The sequence below is a fragment of the Castor canadensis genome, chromosome 13, assembly GCF_047511655.1.
Source record: "Castor canadensis chromosome 13, mCasCan1.hap1v2, whole genome shotgun sequence".
Classification (NCBI taxonomy): domain Eukaryota; kingdom Metazoa; phylum Chordata; class Mammalia; order Rodentia; family Castoridae; genus Castor; species Castor canadensis.
The window spans coordinates 59817884-59831282 of NC_133398.1; positions in this window are offsets into that span (position 1 = coordinate 59817884).

Below are 13399 nucleotides of genomic sequence, written 5' to 3' on the forward strand. Positions count from 1 at the left end.
TTCTGGTTGGTTATAGTTCCACTTTCATTAGATTCTAGGAACTTCTTAATTTCTTCCCTTTTCCTTCAGTGACCCACTGGTCATTCAGCTGTGTGTTGTTCAGTTTCCACGAGTCTGAATACTTTCCTAAACTATGATCTAACTTGGAGAAAGTTCCATGAACTGCTGAATAGAGTGTATATTGTATGGATATTGGATGTAATACTCTGTAGATGTCAATTATGTCTATTTGGTCTAACATGTTTATTAGTTCTGAATTTGCCTTCTGATCGTTTTTTCTGTATGACCTACTTATGACAGTGGGGTATTTAAGTCTTCCATTCTCACTGCTTTTAATTCTCTCTGTGCTTTTACGTCTATTAGTATTTTTCAATGTAGTTGGGTAGCCCTATGTTTTGTACATATATGCTAAGAATTGAAATTTCCTCTTGATGAGTTTTTACTTTAATTTATATGAAGTGACCTTTCTTGTTCTTCTGACAGATTTTAGTCTGAAGTCTACTTTTCAGTATTGTTACTCCAGCCTGTTCATGAGGTCCATTTGTTTGGAAAACCTTTTTCTACCCTTTTACTTTAAACCAGTGTCTTGCTTGTTTCAGAGAGATGTGTATCTTGTAAGCAACATATGTTTGGGCCTTGTTTTTTAACCCAATTTGCTATTCAATGTCTTTTGCTTGGGGCATTGAGGCCATTAATATTCATTGTTAGTATTGAGAGTTGCATGGTGTTGCTAGTCATTTTTATTCCCTTGGTGTTTACTTTTTCCCTAATACTTGTTTACTGGGCTGCTTGATCAAAAGAGTGTATTCTTTCTTGCATTATGTATTACTCTAATTTCTTCTTCTGTGTGTAAGAGTCCTTTAAGTGTTTTCTGCAGTCCTGTTTTTGTGGTCATAAATTCCTTTAGTTTTTGCTTTTTGTGGAAGATTTTCATTTCTACTCAATAAGGAAGGATAGTTTTGCTGAATAGATTACACTAGGTTGATGGTTTTTATCTTTCAGGAACTAGAATGTCTTTTCATGACCTTCTTGTGTGTAGAGTTTTTGTTTGGAAATCTGCTTTTATTTTAATGGGCTTGCTTTTATAAGTGACTTATCTTTTCCCTTTACAGTTTTCAGTATTCATTCTTTGTTTTGTACATTGAGTATGTTGATTATGATATGTTTTGGGGTGTTTCTTTTCTGGTCCTGATGTTTTCATGTTCTATAAGCTTCCTGTATCTGGATGTCCCTCTCTTTCTCAAGGCTGGGGAACTTTTCTGCTACTATTTTCTTGAATAGGTTATCTATGCCTTTAGTTTATATCTATTTATGTGATTTGTAAATTTGATTTTTTGGTGGTATCCTAGATGTCTTGCATGTTCTATTCATACTTTCTTAGCATTTTTCATATTCTTTGACTGTTTAATATCTAGTTTGTCTTTTGTTCCTTATACTCTATTTTCAACTTGTTACACTCTACAAAGCTTTCAATTGACATGTTAATTTGAGCCATTCATTACAGACTGTTTATTTTTCAATATTTCTATACTTATATTGATTTTTCTATTTCATATCCTTCATGGTCTTCTTCACTTCATTCATTTGTGTGTTTGAATTCTCTTTGAGCTTTTTTAGCTTACTCATATTCTCCTTAATTCAGGTATTTTTGTGAGACAGCTTTGGTGGTTCTCCTTTGGGCTCAATAATCATTCTTACTATTATTTTTTGGAATTCAATATTTGATATTTCCTCATTTTCACTGTTGTTTATATCCTTAGTTGTGGAGTTAGATTTTAAGGGAGAGTTATTACCTTGCTGCTTCATGTTTTTGAATTAAGATCTATGAATCTGGGGTTGTTTTTGGTTCATGGTTCCAATGCCTTGTGCCATTTTGGTTGGGGTTTTATGAAGGATTGTACAGGACTGAGTGGTGGGTGAGCTTTGGTGTATTTTCTTGTCTGTAGATGGGAAGGATAGTGGTGCAATACTAATCCATTTTGTTTCTTATTCTCGGAGTGCTGGATTCTGCCTCCTGTTTCACTTAGAGAAAGGAGGCTTAGCTATTAAAGCTTTTACAGTTGTTAAACTGCAGCCTTGAAATTACAGTAATCTCTCATGTAGATCTCTCATGTAGATCAGCAATCTCATGTAGATACTGTTCGAGTATCTCAGATGTCTAATGGAATAAGAACGAATCTTCATCATCCTGGAAGACTAAATGTCAGAAGGGATGTGATGGGAGGGAGGCAAAAGGAAAGATCTAGTGGATCGTATGAGGTAAAAAGTTTATATAGTAGGAAGAAGTCATAGCTGAGGTGTTAGAAGGGGATGATTAAGAAGCAGACTGGGATGTGATGAAGTAAATCAGCACATATTGAAATATGGTTGAGAAAGGGTGGAGAACAATAGAGAAGGTTGAACAGATGGAAAAACAGATAAAGTCACTACATAATTACAAAAGTGGTCTGAGAATCAATTTAAACACAAATAATTTCGGTAATGAAGGAGGATTATGTGTGGATACAGGTAAATAAGAAACTAAGAGCTAGGGAGAGGTTCTGTTTCTTGCTATGTGGAAAGTATGAGTTGGGAAAGGTGAAAGAAAGAGGGAGAAGAAGTGGCTTAAGGTTAAAAATTGAAATGCAGGTTACAGGGCTCTTTCTAAACTGATAGCCCAAAGTGGGAAAGATGGAGGATAGGACTTGAGAGAAAAGTGCAGTGTAGAGGGTGAGAATGCCAAGTTGTTGTTGCAGTACACGGTACAAGATGTAGGTAGATAAATATAAAATCTATATTATAGTGTTAAGAGAAGCAAGCACAAATTTTACGTTAAAAAATTGTGATTTTTTTTTTTAGTAGTTTCACTCCTTCCACCCTTCATGACTGAGTCTTTCAGTCCACTAGATGGTAGTCTAATTGGACACCAAACACTGGAATGGTGTCTGAGGTTGGTGATGAGGGACTGTTCGGAGACTTAAGCAGGGTGTCTAGTTTGTACTGTCAATTTGCCATTCTCATGTCATCACCTGCTGCAGCTTTTCTCTTTTTAGGCTCCCTAGTACTAACAGTCTCTTGTTATGCTTAGAGGTGGGCTTTGGCCACATGTCCTCACTAACAGAAGTCTCAAGCACCAGCATTTCCAAGGAAACTTTCACTGCCAAAGTCCCTGTCTTCTTCCAGCCAAGGGAAGGTTTTTGTTCTAAATGTGGTGTACCTCAGCTTTTGCTCCTGGGGTTTCAGCAGCTTTCATTATGGAAAAACATGCTGGACACCTTGCACCATGCATAGTTCTTGTGGTGAAGTTAACAGCTTTCCCTCCTTCACTGTAGGATCTGGCACTCCTGCTCTGTGATGGGAGACCAGGGTTTCTTGGGGCACAATGAAGAGGAAAAAACCTTGGTGCACTTGGCGGAGCAGGCTTCCTGGCACCTGCAGAGTAGCAAAGAATGGAGTCTTCTTGCATCAGGCAGTGGACTTCCTGGTGCTGAGAAGAGTTACAGGGTGTGGAGTAGGGAGACATGGAGCAGTGGACCTGGAGCATACTTATGCTGGGGAGTGGGCTTCCAGGTGTGTATCAGGTCCTGGAGTCCAGGACTCAAAGCAAAGGGGACCACAGAACTTCAGAGCCTCTGTGCATGTGGGGAACAGAACTTTCCCAGGCATACATGAGAAGTGAAACCATAGATCTTGTATGAGTAGGGGAGTAGGGAGTGCAGATCTGAATATTTCACATAGTTTGTTGTTTCTCTCTTTGTGTATTTGAAAAAAGCTCTGCTTCTTGCTGGTTATAGAACCTCATAGGTGTCCCCTGGGGCCTTCAGTTTCCTTCCCTCTTCTGTGGAATTGTTGAGTTTAGGAAATCAAGGAATGTCAATAATTCTGCCATCTTGCTGATCATGCAGTTTCTGGTATTTTCATGGTTGTGTTCTTCTTCTTCTTCTATGTGTGGGATTCCTTTAAGTATCTTTTGCTTTGCTGACTATATGATGATGAATTGTTTTAGTTTTTGTTTATTATGAAATGTTTTTATTTTTCCTTTAGTTATGAAGGATAGCTTTACAGGGTACAGAAATCTAGGTTTACAGTTATTTCCTTTCAAGGTTTGAAATACATCAGTTTTTTATGCTTCTTGCTTTGAATTTCTGTTGAGAAATCTGTTGTTATACCAATGGGTTTGTCTTTATAGGCGACTGAGAGATTCTTTCTTGCAGCATTTAATATTCTTTCCTTATTCTATATGTCTAAAATTTTAAGTACAGTATGATGTTGGGAGTTTCTCTTCTGATCACATCTCTTTGGGGTCCCAAAGGCCTCCTGTGCCTGAATTGCTACATCTTTCTGAAGATTTCAGGAGTTTTTCTCAATTTACTTTTATTAACTATTTTATGCCTTCCTTTGGCTTCACTTTTTCTGCTTCTCTGTCTATGATTCATAGGTTTGGACTTTCAATGTTGTCTCACGTCTTTCATTTTCCATTTAAGTTTTTCTTTTCTCTACCTCTACCAGCATGTTCAAATACATTTACCTTATCTTCAAACCATGGTATAACATTTTTAATTTGATCAAGACTACTGGAGAGACTTCAATTGAGATTTCTTTTATTTGACTTATTGAACTTTTTATTCCAAGAATTTCAATTTTTTTCCAGAATTTCTATGTCTTTATTGAATTTCTCTTTTATATCCTTCATTGTCTTCTTTACCTCATTCTGGTCCTTTATTTGACTTTTTTTGGAATTCTTTCAGAAATTTGCTCATCTCTTCCTTAATTTAAATGATTTTTCTTATAATCATATGTTAAATTCTTTGTTGGAGCATTCCTCCACTTTACTATTTTTCATGTTGCATACTTTGTAGTTATTGAGTTTTGGATGAGTCATGTTGTCTTGTATTTGCTTAATTTTTGTTTCTACATTTGGATTTTTTCATCTGATTTCAAGTTATTGGTTGGAAGTTTTAATCATCAGTACTCCTTCAGTTGAAATATTCTCAATGTTTAGGCCAGACCATGTTATAGACTATAGACTGGTTGAGGTGCAGTTTTTCAACAGTGGTCTGTACCCAAGCATTAACCCACATATTCAGGGAATTGGCCCTGATCTCCAGCATGGCTCAGATCAAAGAATACTAGCTGAAATCTCTTGCAAAAGTGTTGTTTCTCTGATTCTGGACTACTTCAACTATAGATATTTTGCTTCTTTGTGTACTGGAATTTACTGCTGGCTGCAGGGAACTTGTATAGGCTTGGCAGGTCCCCACTTGATTTACAAGATCTCTAATTTGTTTACCTAGGGACAGCATCTGTGATGATCCACAGATGCAATAGGGAGTAGGGAAGCAAACAGAACAATGATTTCTTCCTCTCAAGGTGATAACTGAGGGACCTAGGCAATCTACCTGCTGCTCTGAGTGCTTACAGACCCCATCCAGAAGTGCACAACCCAGATGGGAATCATGTAATTTTCAGGGCCTAAACTCATGGCCTTCAGACCCACCTGTCAGCAAATGCATGAAGATACAGAATTCTTAGAAAGTGGGCATTTTTGGTTTCAGGCCCTGCCCAGCACTTCACCTACCTGTGGGTAGAGGAATTTGCAGAAATCCTGTGATTCAAAGGCTGCAACTCAATGCCCTTAGACCAGTCTATTAGCAAACACAGGCTGTGATTCAGTTCCTGGAGGCAAGTCTCAGTGCTGTCAGACCCTCTTAAACAGTTCTTCCGATTCTGGGGAAGAGGTTGTAGAAATCAAATGCATCAGAGGTGCTCAGCTTTAGGCCCTCAGATGTATCTAATAGCAAACACTTGCTTCTAGGATGTATGTGCTACAGGCTAAATACTATGACACCATAAGCCTGGTGCTTCATTTCTACCACCATACTCAATGATGTGACTATCTGTCCTGCAGAGAAGGCAGGACCTCTGACAACCACACCCTTCACTTCTGGTGTATCCACTACATGAAATTCTCTTTAGGACCACATCATATCCTCCTCTCCCTCTCCGCTACCACCTCATGTGGCTGTCCCCTACCTATACATTGTGGTATGATATCCCAAGACTCCCTGAATCATGATTGTTCACTGTTTTCAAGTCCTTGAGTAACTCAGTCTCAAACAATAGTCCTTCTCTCAAGATTGTGTCTTGCTGTATCTCTCAGAAATGAATGAAATTACAAAACATTTTTCACCTGAGGCTAGCTTTCCATGTGAGAGTAGTCACAACTCATGAAATACCAGCACTAACTTTATGGTTTGTGTGGATGATGTAGTCTTATCAGGTATCTAGAATAAGCCATTTGGCTTTGATTGAACCTTCAGCTTCTCTTCCCTGTCTCTAGAATCCATGGATGAGGTTTGGAACAATTGTTGCTTTTCTCTGTTGCCTCTGTTTTTCCATGGATTTTCTTTTCTTTTTTTTTTTTTTGCTGTATTTCTACTTCTTTCATAATTTGCTATGCTTTTCTCCTCTTTCACATTTCAGAATATATTCTCTACACTTTTACCCTGATTCTTCTCATTCATATGGTGAAAGCATTTGATACTACTGCCATCTTGCAATTTTTAATGTTTTGTTAACCAAAGTTTCACTATCTTTATTATTGCTCTGTTACACAATTTACAGTCTGATTACTGGAACCCCGTATATGTTAAATTTCAAAGAATTATTTCAGTGCTTGAGAATTTTTTTTTATTCTTATGTGCATACAATCTTTTGGCCATTTCTCCCTCCTACATCCCATCCCCTTTCCCAGCTCCCTCTCTCCCCCCAGACCTCCTCTCTTTCAGGCAGAACCTAATCTACTTTCTTCTCTAATTTTGTTGAAAAGAAGACATAAGCAATAATAAGAAAAACATAGCATTTTTTGCTAGTTTGAGATAAGAATAGTTATACAGAAGGATTTCTAGCATTGCTTCTATGCACATGTGTATTACAATCTGAATTGATTCATCTCTACCTCACCTCTTCACTACTTCCCAGTCACCATCCCATAGTGCTGTTGTTTCACAGTTACTATTTTAACTCCTCTACAGTGGACACATCAGACACTTTCAAGTTTTAGGTTTCCTACCTTTCCCTATTCCACATGTATCTGTTCTCCCCTTAGCATGTGACCCATGTCCAATAATATTACTGCATTTGTTTTTAGATCTAAAGTAAACATATGATGGAGAACATACAATTTTTGGCCTTCTTAGCCTGGCTAAGTTTACTTAAGATGATGTTCTCCAGTTCCATCCATTTACTTGCAAATAACAAGATTTCATTCTTCTTCATGGCTGAGTAAAATTCCATTGTTCTATAAATACCATATTTCTTACTCTATTTGTCAGTAGTGGGGCACCTTGCCTGTTTCCATAACTTGGCTATTGTGAATAGTACTGCAATAAACACAGATATGTAGTTGACTATGGAGAAACCTAAGTTGCATTCTTTTGGGTGTACCCCTAGGAGTGGGATTGCTGGATCATATGGCAGATTTATGTTTAGTTTTTTTAAGAAGGCTCCATATTGTTTTCCAGAGTAGTTGTACTAGCTTGCATTCCCACCAGCAGTGTATGAGGGTTCCTTTTTCCCCACGTCATTGCCAACATTTACTTTTGGTGGTGTTTTGATGATAGCTATTCAAACGGGTGATATGGCATCTTAGTGTGGTTTTGATTTGCATTGCCTTTAAGGCCAGAGATGGTGAACATTTTTTCATGTGCTTTTTGCCATTTGGATTTCTTACTTTGAAAATGTTTTTGAAAAAGTTCAGTTGACCATTTCGTTATGATTCATTGATTTTCAGAGGGGTTAGTTTTTTTGAGTTAGTTATCAGTCCTTTGTCTGATGTATGGCTAGTGAGTATTTTCTCCCACTCTGTGGGTGGTCTCTTCACTTAGAGACAATTTCTTTTTTTGTGCAGAAGCTTTTTTATTTCATGTAGTTCCATTTGTCCATAATTTCTCTTAGTTGCTTAAAAGCTGGGGTTCTGTTCAGGAAATCCTTGCCTACACCTATTGCTTCCAGAGTATTCCCTGTTCTTTTCTATACTAGCTTCAGAGTTTTGGGCTGATGTTAAGATCATTGATCCATTTTGAGTTGATACTAGTACAGGGTACTAAACATGGGTCTAGTTTCAGTTTTCTGCAGGCAGATAACCACTTTTCCCAGCAAGGGTTGTTCCATCATATGTTTTTGGCACTTTTGTCAAAAATAAGGTGAGCATAGCTGTGTGGGTTCATATCCAGGTCCTCTATTCTGTTCCACTGGTCTTCATATGTGTTTTTGTGACAGTAGCCTGTTGTTTTTATTGCTATTGCTTTGTAATATAGTTTAAAGTCGGGTATTGTGAAACCTCCAGCACTGCTCTTTTTGCTGAGTATTGCTGTGGCTATTTGTGGTCTCTTGTGTTTCCAATGAAATTTAGGATAGATTTTTAATCACACCAATCCATGAGCATGGGAGATCTTTCCACCTTCTGTAGTCTTCCTCAATCTCTTTCTCCAGAGCTCTGTAGTTCTCCTTGTAGAGGTCATTCACATCTTTTGTTTACTCCTACGTATTTGATTTTTTTTTTTGAGGCTATTGTGAATGGAATTGTTTCCATGTGCTCCTTCTCAATTTTTCATTGTTGGTGTATAGAAAAGCTAATGATTTTTGTAGGTTTATTTTGTATCCTGCCACCTTACTGTAGCTTTTTATGGAGTCTAATAGTTTTTGGGTAGAGTTTTTTGGGTTTTTAAGATATAGGATCATATCATCTGCAAATAAAAATATTTTGACAGTTTCTTTACCTATTTGTATTCCTTTTATTTCTTCTTCTTTTCTAATTGCTCTGGCTAGAAATTCCAGTACTATGTTGAATAGGAGTGGGGAGAGTAGGCACCCTTGCCTCATTCCTGATTTTAGAAGAAATGGTTTCAATTTTTCTCTATTAAGTATAATGTTGGCTAAAGGTTTGTCATATATAGCCCTTACAATGTTGATATTCTTTCCTCCTATTCCTAATTTTCTGAAAGTTTTTATCATGAAGGGGTATTGAATCTTATCAAAGGATTTTTCTGCATCTGTTGAGATGATCAAGTGGTTTTGTCCTTGCTTCTATAAATGTGCTGTATTACATTTATAGATTTGCATATGTTGAACCACCCCTGCATTCCTGGGATGAAGCCAACTTTGTCATAGTGAATGATCTCTCTAGTGTGTTGTTGGATTCAGTTTGCCATTATTTATTGAGTATTTTTACATCGAGGTTCATTAAGGAGATTGGCCTATAGTTCTCTTTTTTGGAGGTGTCTTTTTCTGGTTTGGGGATGAGTGTAATACTGGCTTCATAGAATAAGTTAGGGAGTATTCCTTCCCTTTCTATTTCGTGGAAAAGTCTAAGGAGAGTTGATGATAGTCCTTTTCTAAAGATCTGATAGAATTTAGCAGAGAATCCATCAGGTTCTAGACTTTTCTTTTTGGGAGAGTCCTTATTGCTGCTTCAACTTCATTTCGTGTTACTGATATATTTAGGTGATTAAAATATTCTTGGTTCAAATTTGGATGGTCATAAGTATCTACAAATTTGTCCATTTTTTTCAAGATTTTAAATTCATTAGAATATGCATTCTCAAAGTAGTCTCCAATAATTCCCTGAATTTCTGTGGTGTCTTTTGTTATCTCCCCTTTTGCATTTCTGATTTCATTGACTTGGGTTTTTCCCCACCGCATTTTAGTCAGATTTGCCAGGGATCTGTCAATCTTGTTTATTCTTTCAAAGAAACAGCTTTTTGTTTCTTTGACTCTTTGTGTGTTTTTTTTTTTCATCTCTATTTCATTAATTTTGGCCCTTACTTTTGTTATTTCTCCTTTCTGCTTATTTTTGAGTTTTCCTTGTTCTTGTTTTTCTAGGAGTTTGATAGGTAATATTAGGTCATTAATTTGAGATCTTTCTGTCCTTTTAATATATGCATTCATGGCTATAAACTTTCCACTTAGGACTGCCTTTGCTGTGTCCCATAATTTCTGGTAGGTCTTGTTTTCATTTTCATTAACTTCCAGGAACCTTTTAAGTTCTTCTTTTATTTCATCAATGACCCACTGATCATTGAGCAATTTGTCATTCAACTTCCAATTGTTTGTGTATTTTGTGCTGTTATTTTTGTTTTTGAGTTCTAGTTTTAATTGATTGTGATAGGATGTACAGGATTATTTCTATTTTCTTATATTTGCTGAGGCTTTCTTTGTGCTCCAGGATGTAATCTATTTTGGAAAAAGTTCCATGGGCTGCTTAAAAGAATGTATATTGTGTAGATGTTGGATAAAATATTTGTAGAAATTAGCTAGGTCTGATTTAGTTTTAGGATTTATTTATTGATATTTTCTTTGGATGACCTATCTATTTATGATAGGGGGGTATTAAAGTCTCCCACTACCACTGTGTTGGAGTCTACATATGCTTTTAGGTCCTTCAGAGTATGCTTGATGAAATTGGGTGCATTGAGATTGGGTGCATATAGGTTGATAATTGTTATTTCCTTTTGGTGTATTTCCCCTTTTGTTGGTATGGAGTGTCCTTCTTTATCTCATTTGATCAATGTAAGTTGAAGTCTACTTTGTCTGGTATAAGTACTGCTACTCTTGCCTGTTTTCATCAGACATTGGCTTGGTAAATCTTCTTCCAGCCTTTTACCCTAAGTCAGTATTTGTTTCTGTCAATGAAGTGGGTCTCATGTAAACAACAGATTGTTGGATATTAGTTTTTAATCCAGTTTGCCAAACACTGTTTTTTGATGGGGGAATTGAGTCCATTGACATTCAGTGTGAATATTGATATGTATGTGGTGATTCCTGTCATTTACTTTTTTTGTTGTTTAAGAGTTTGATCATGTGCAGCTGAATCTATATTACTGTCTGATTCCTTTTCTTTCATTCTCCCTTGGCTTGGTACTGCTTGTCTTTTCATGGTTTTGTTTGCTTTAATTTTCTGTGTGCAGAATTCCTTGGAGAATCTTTTGTAGTGGTGCCTTGCTGTTCATATGTTGTCATAGTTTCTACTTCTTGTGGAAGACTTTTATTGCTTCATGTATTTGGAATGATAGTTTTGCTGTGTAGAGTATCCTAGGGTTGAAGTTATTTTCATTAGTGCCCAGAATACCTCACTCCATGCCCTTCTTGCTTTTAAGTTTTCTGTTTAGAAATCTGCTGTGATTTTGGTGGATTTACCTTCATATGTTATTTGTTTTTTCTCTCTTACAGACTTCAATATTTTTTCTCAGTTCTCTATCCTTTTTTTAATGATAATATGTCATGCAGAAGTTCTATTTTGGTAGAGTTTGTTTGGTGTCCTGGAGGATTCCTGTACCTGAGTAGGACTAACATTCTCTAGATTTGGGAAATCTAGAAATTATTTTAATGAATATATTATGAATCCCTTTTGCTTGAACCTCTTTTCCTTCTTAACTGTCCATGATTCTCAGATTTGGTTTTTTGATGGAGAGGGTGAGTTCTTGCATATTCCCTTTGTAGGTCTTTAGTTGTTTGAGTAATAGCTCTTCAGTTTTTCCTTTAATTTTTGTTTTATATTCAAGTTCTGAGATTCTGTCTTCTGCTTGTTCTAGTCTGCTAAAGTGGCCTTCCATTTTGTTTTGTGTTTCTATTTCATTCTTTTTTCTGAGGTTTTTCATGTCATGGGTCACTTCCTCTTTAATATTATATATTTCCATCTTTAATTCATTTATCTGTTATGGAGTTCTCTGTCTCACTTTGGTGTTTATCTAAGGCTCTTTGAGTTCATTTATTTGTTTCTGTGTCTTCCCATATTCTTTATTTTTGGTGTCTTGAAATTTCTTGAGTGCATCTTGTAGGTTTTGGTTAACCATGTCTCGTATCATCTCCATGAAATTCTCAGTGGTTATTTGCAGGAATTCTTCTTTTAGGGTGTTTTTGTGGACATCATTGGGTTCCTTGGTGTCATTTATCTTTGTTTTGTTGGAGTTTGGAGCTAGTATCTGTTTTCTTCATTTCCCTCTGATTCCTGTATTAAATTATTTTTGGGGTAGAATCGTTTCCATCTTTTTTCCTTCTTCCCATCACTCCACTTCTTACTGTGCAACTATGTTCTTAATAGGCTAGTTGCTGTTTTCAGTTACCTGTTTTCTTTCCCTTGATTTAATCTTTGTTTTGTTGCTGTCTTGGGTTTTTAGCTAAGGTAGAGGCTATTTCTGTCCCTGGTCTTGGTGTAATTTAGTAATAATTAATTCACAGTTTTAATACCCAATCAATAGTTCAAATGCTATATAGGAGACCCCTTGGTGGTAATATCTATAAGCAGTGGGAGTTGGGGGCTTAATGTTTATAAGGCTAGCTGTAGAAATTTTGTGAGTTGGATTGGGTGGCACTAAAGGGGGAGGTGAGAAGTGGGGTGAGTGAGTGGGTGAGGCAGTGTGGGGGCTACTGGTTTTTGTGGTCCTTTTGTGTGTTTTTGTGTATTTCTGTTGTAGTAGAAGGCATTTGTGATAGAGATTATAGGATTTTGGGATTGTGCAAAGTTGGTACAGTAGATTGGTCACTGTGTGATGAGTGTATAGGAGGGAGGGGTAATCTGGTGACAGGCTTGGAGAGAATGGGAGAGGAAGGTGAAGGCTGGGGAAATAGAGTGGGTGTTGGGGAGGAGAGCAATCGATTTTAGTACAGGAGAAGGAAGAAGATTAAAGAGGATGAGAGTAAGGATGAGAAGTTGATGATGGTAAAGTTGATAGTATAGAAAGAGAAGAAATTATAATAGGAACAAAAATAAAAATAGAAAACCCACAGTAACAAAAGAAACAAAAAAATTAAAAACAAAGAAATCAACAGGAAAAAATTAACAAAGAAACAAACAAAAACAAAAGCAAAAAACAAAAAGGAAAAGCACCAGGTTCAGGAACACTAGAATTTCAGTCTTAGTTTAAGTTCTGGAGTTACTCCTTCAGCATCCAGTCCTAGTATTGGCATATAAGCAGGTGTTCTGATGTGGTCTCGCCAGGTGATTGGCTTGTGAGTAGTGTTTTGTTCTTCTGTCTACCAATTGAATTGAAATTGTGAGGTGAGGTAGCTTTGCCAGATCATGCAGGGTGGTCTGGGATATTGACTTTCTCAGCTGATAGCTGTGTTACCTTTCAGCAGCAGCTGCTTGGTCAGCTCCTGCCCCAGCAAGGTGTAGCTGTTTAATTTTGATATCTGTCTTTAGTTTCAGGTCAGCTCTGTTGTTCACTAGTTGTCCTGCTTTGGAGGTGGCTTTTTGTTGTGCTTGTTTACTGGGATTTCTGGGCTAGAGGCTTAGTTTTTTACCCCACTCCCTTTTTCTGGGGCAGGGACAGTGTTCTGTCAACTTCCCCTCACCTTGCTGTTAGTGTGTTATGACAGTTCGCTATTTGTTTTTCAATTTTGTGTGTCAGTTTGACTTTGG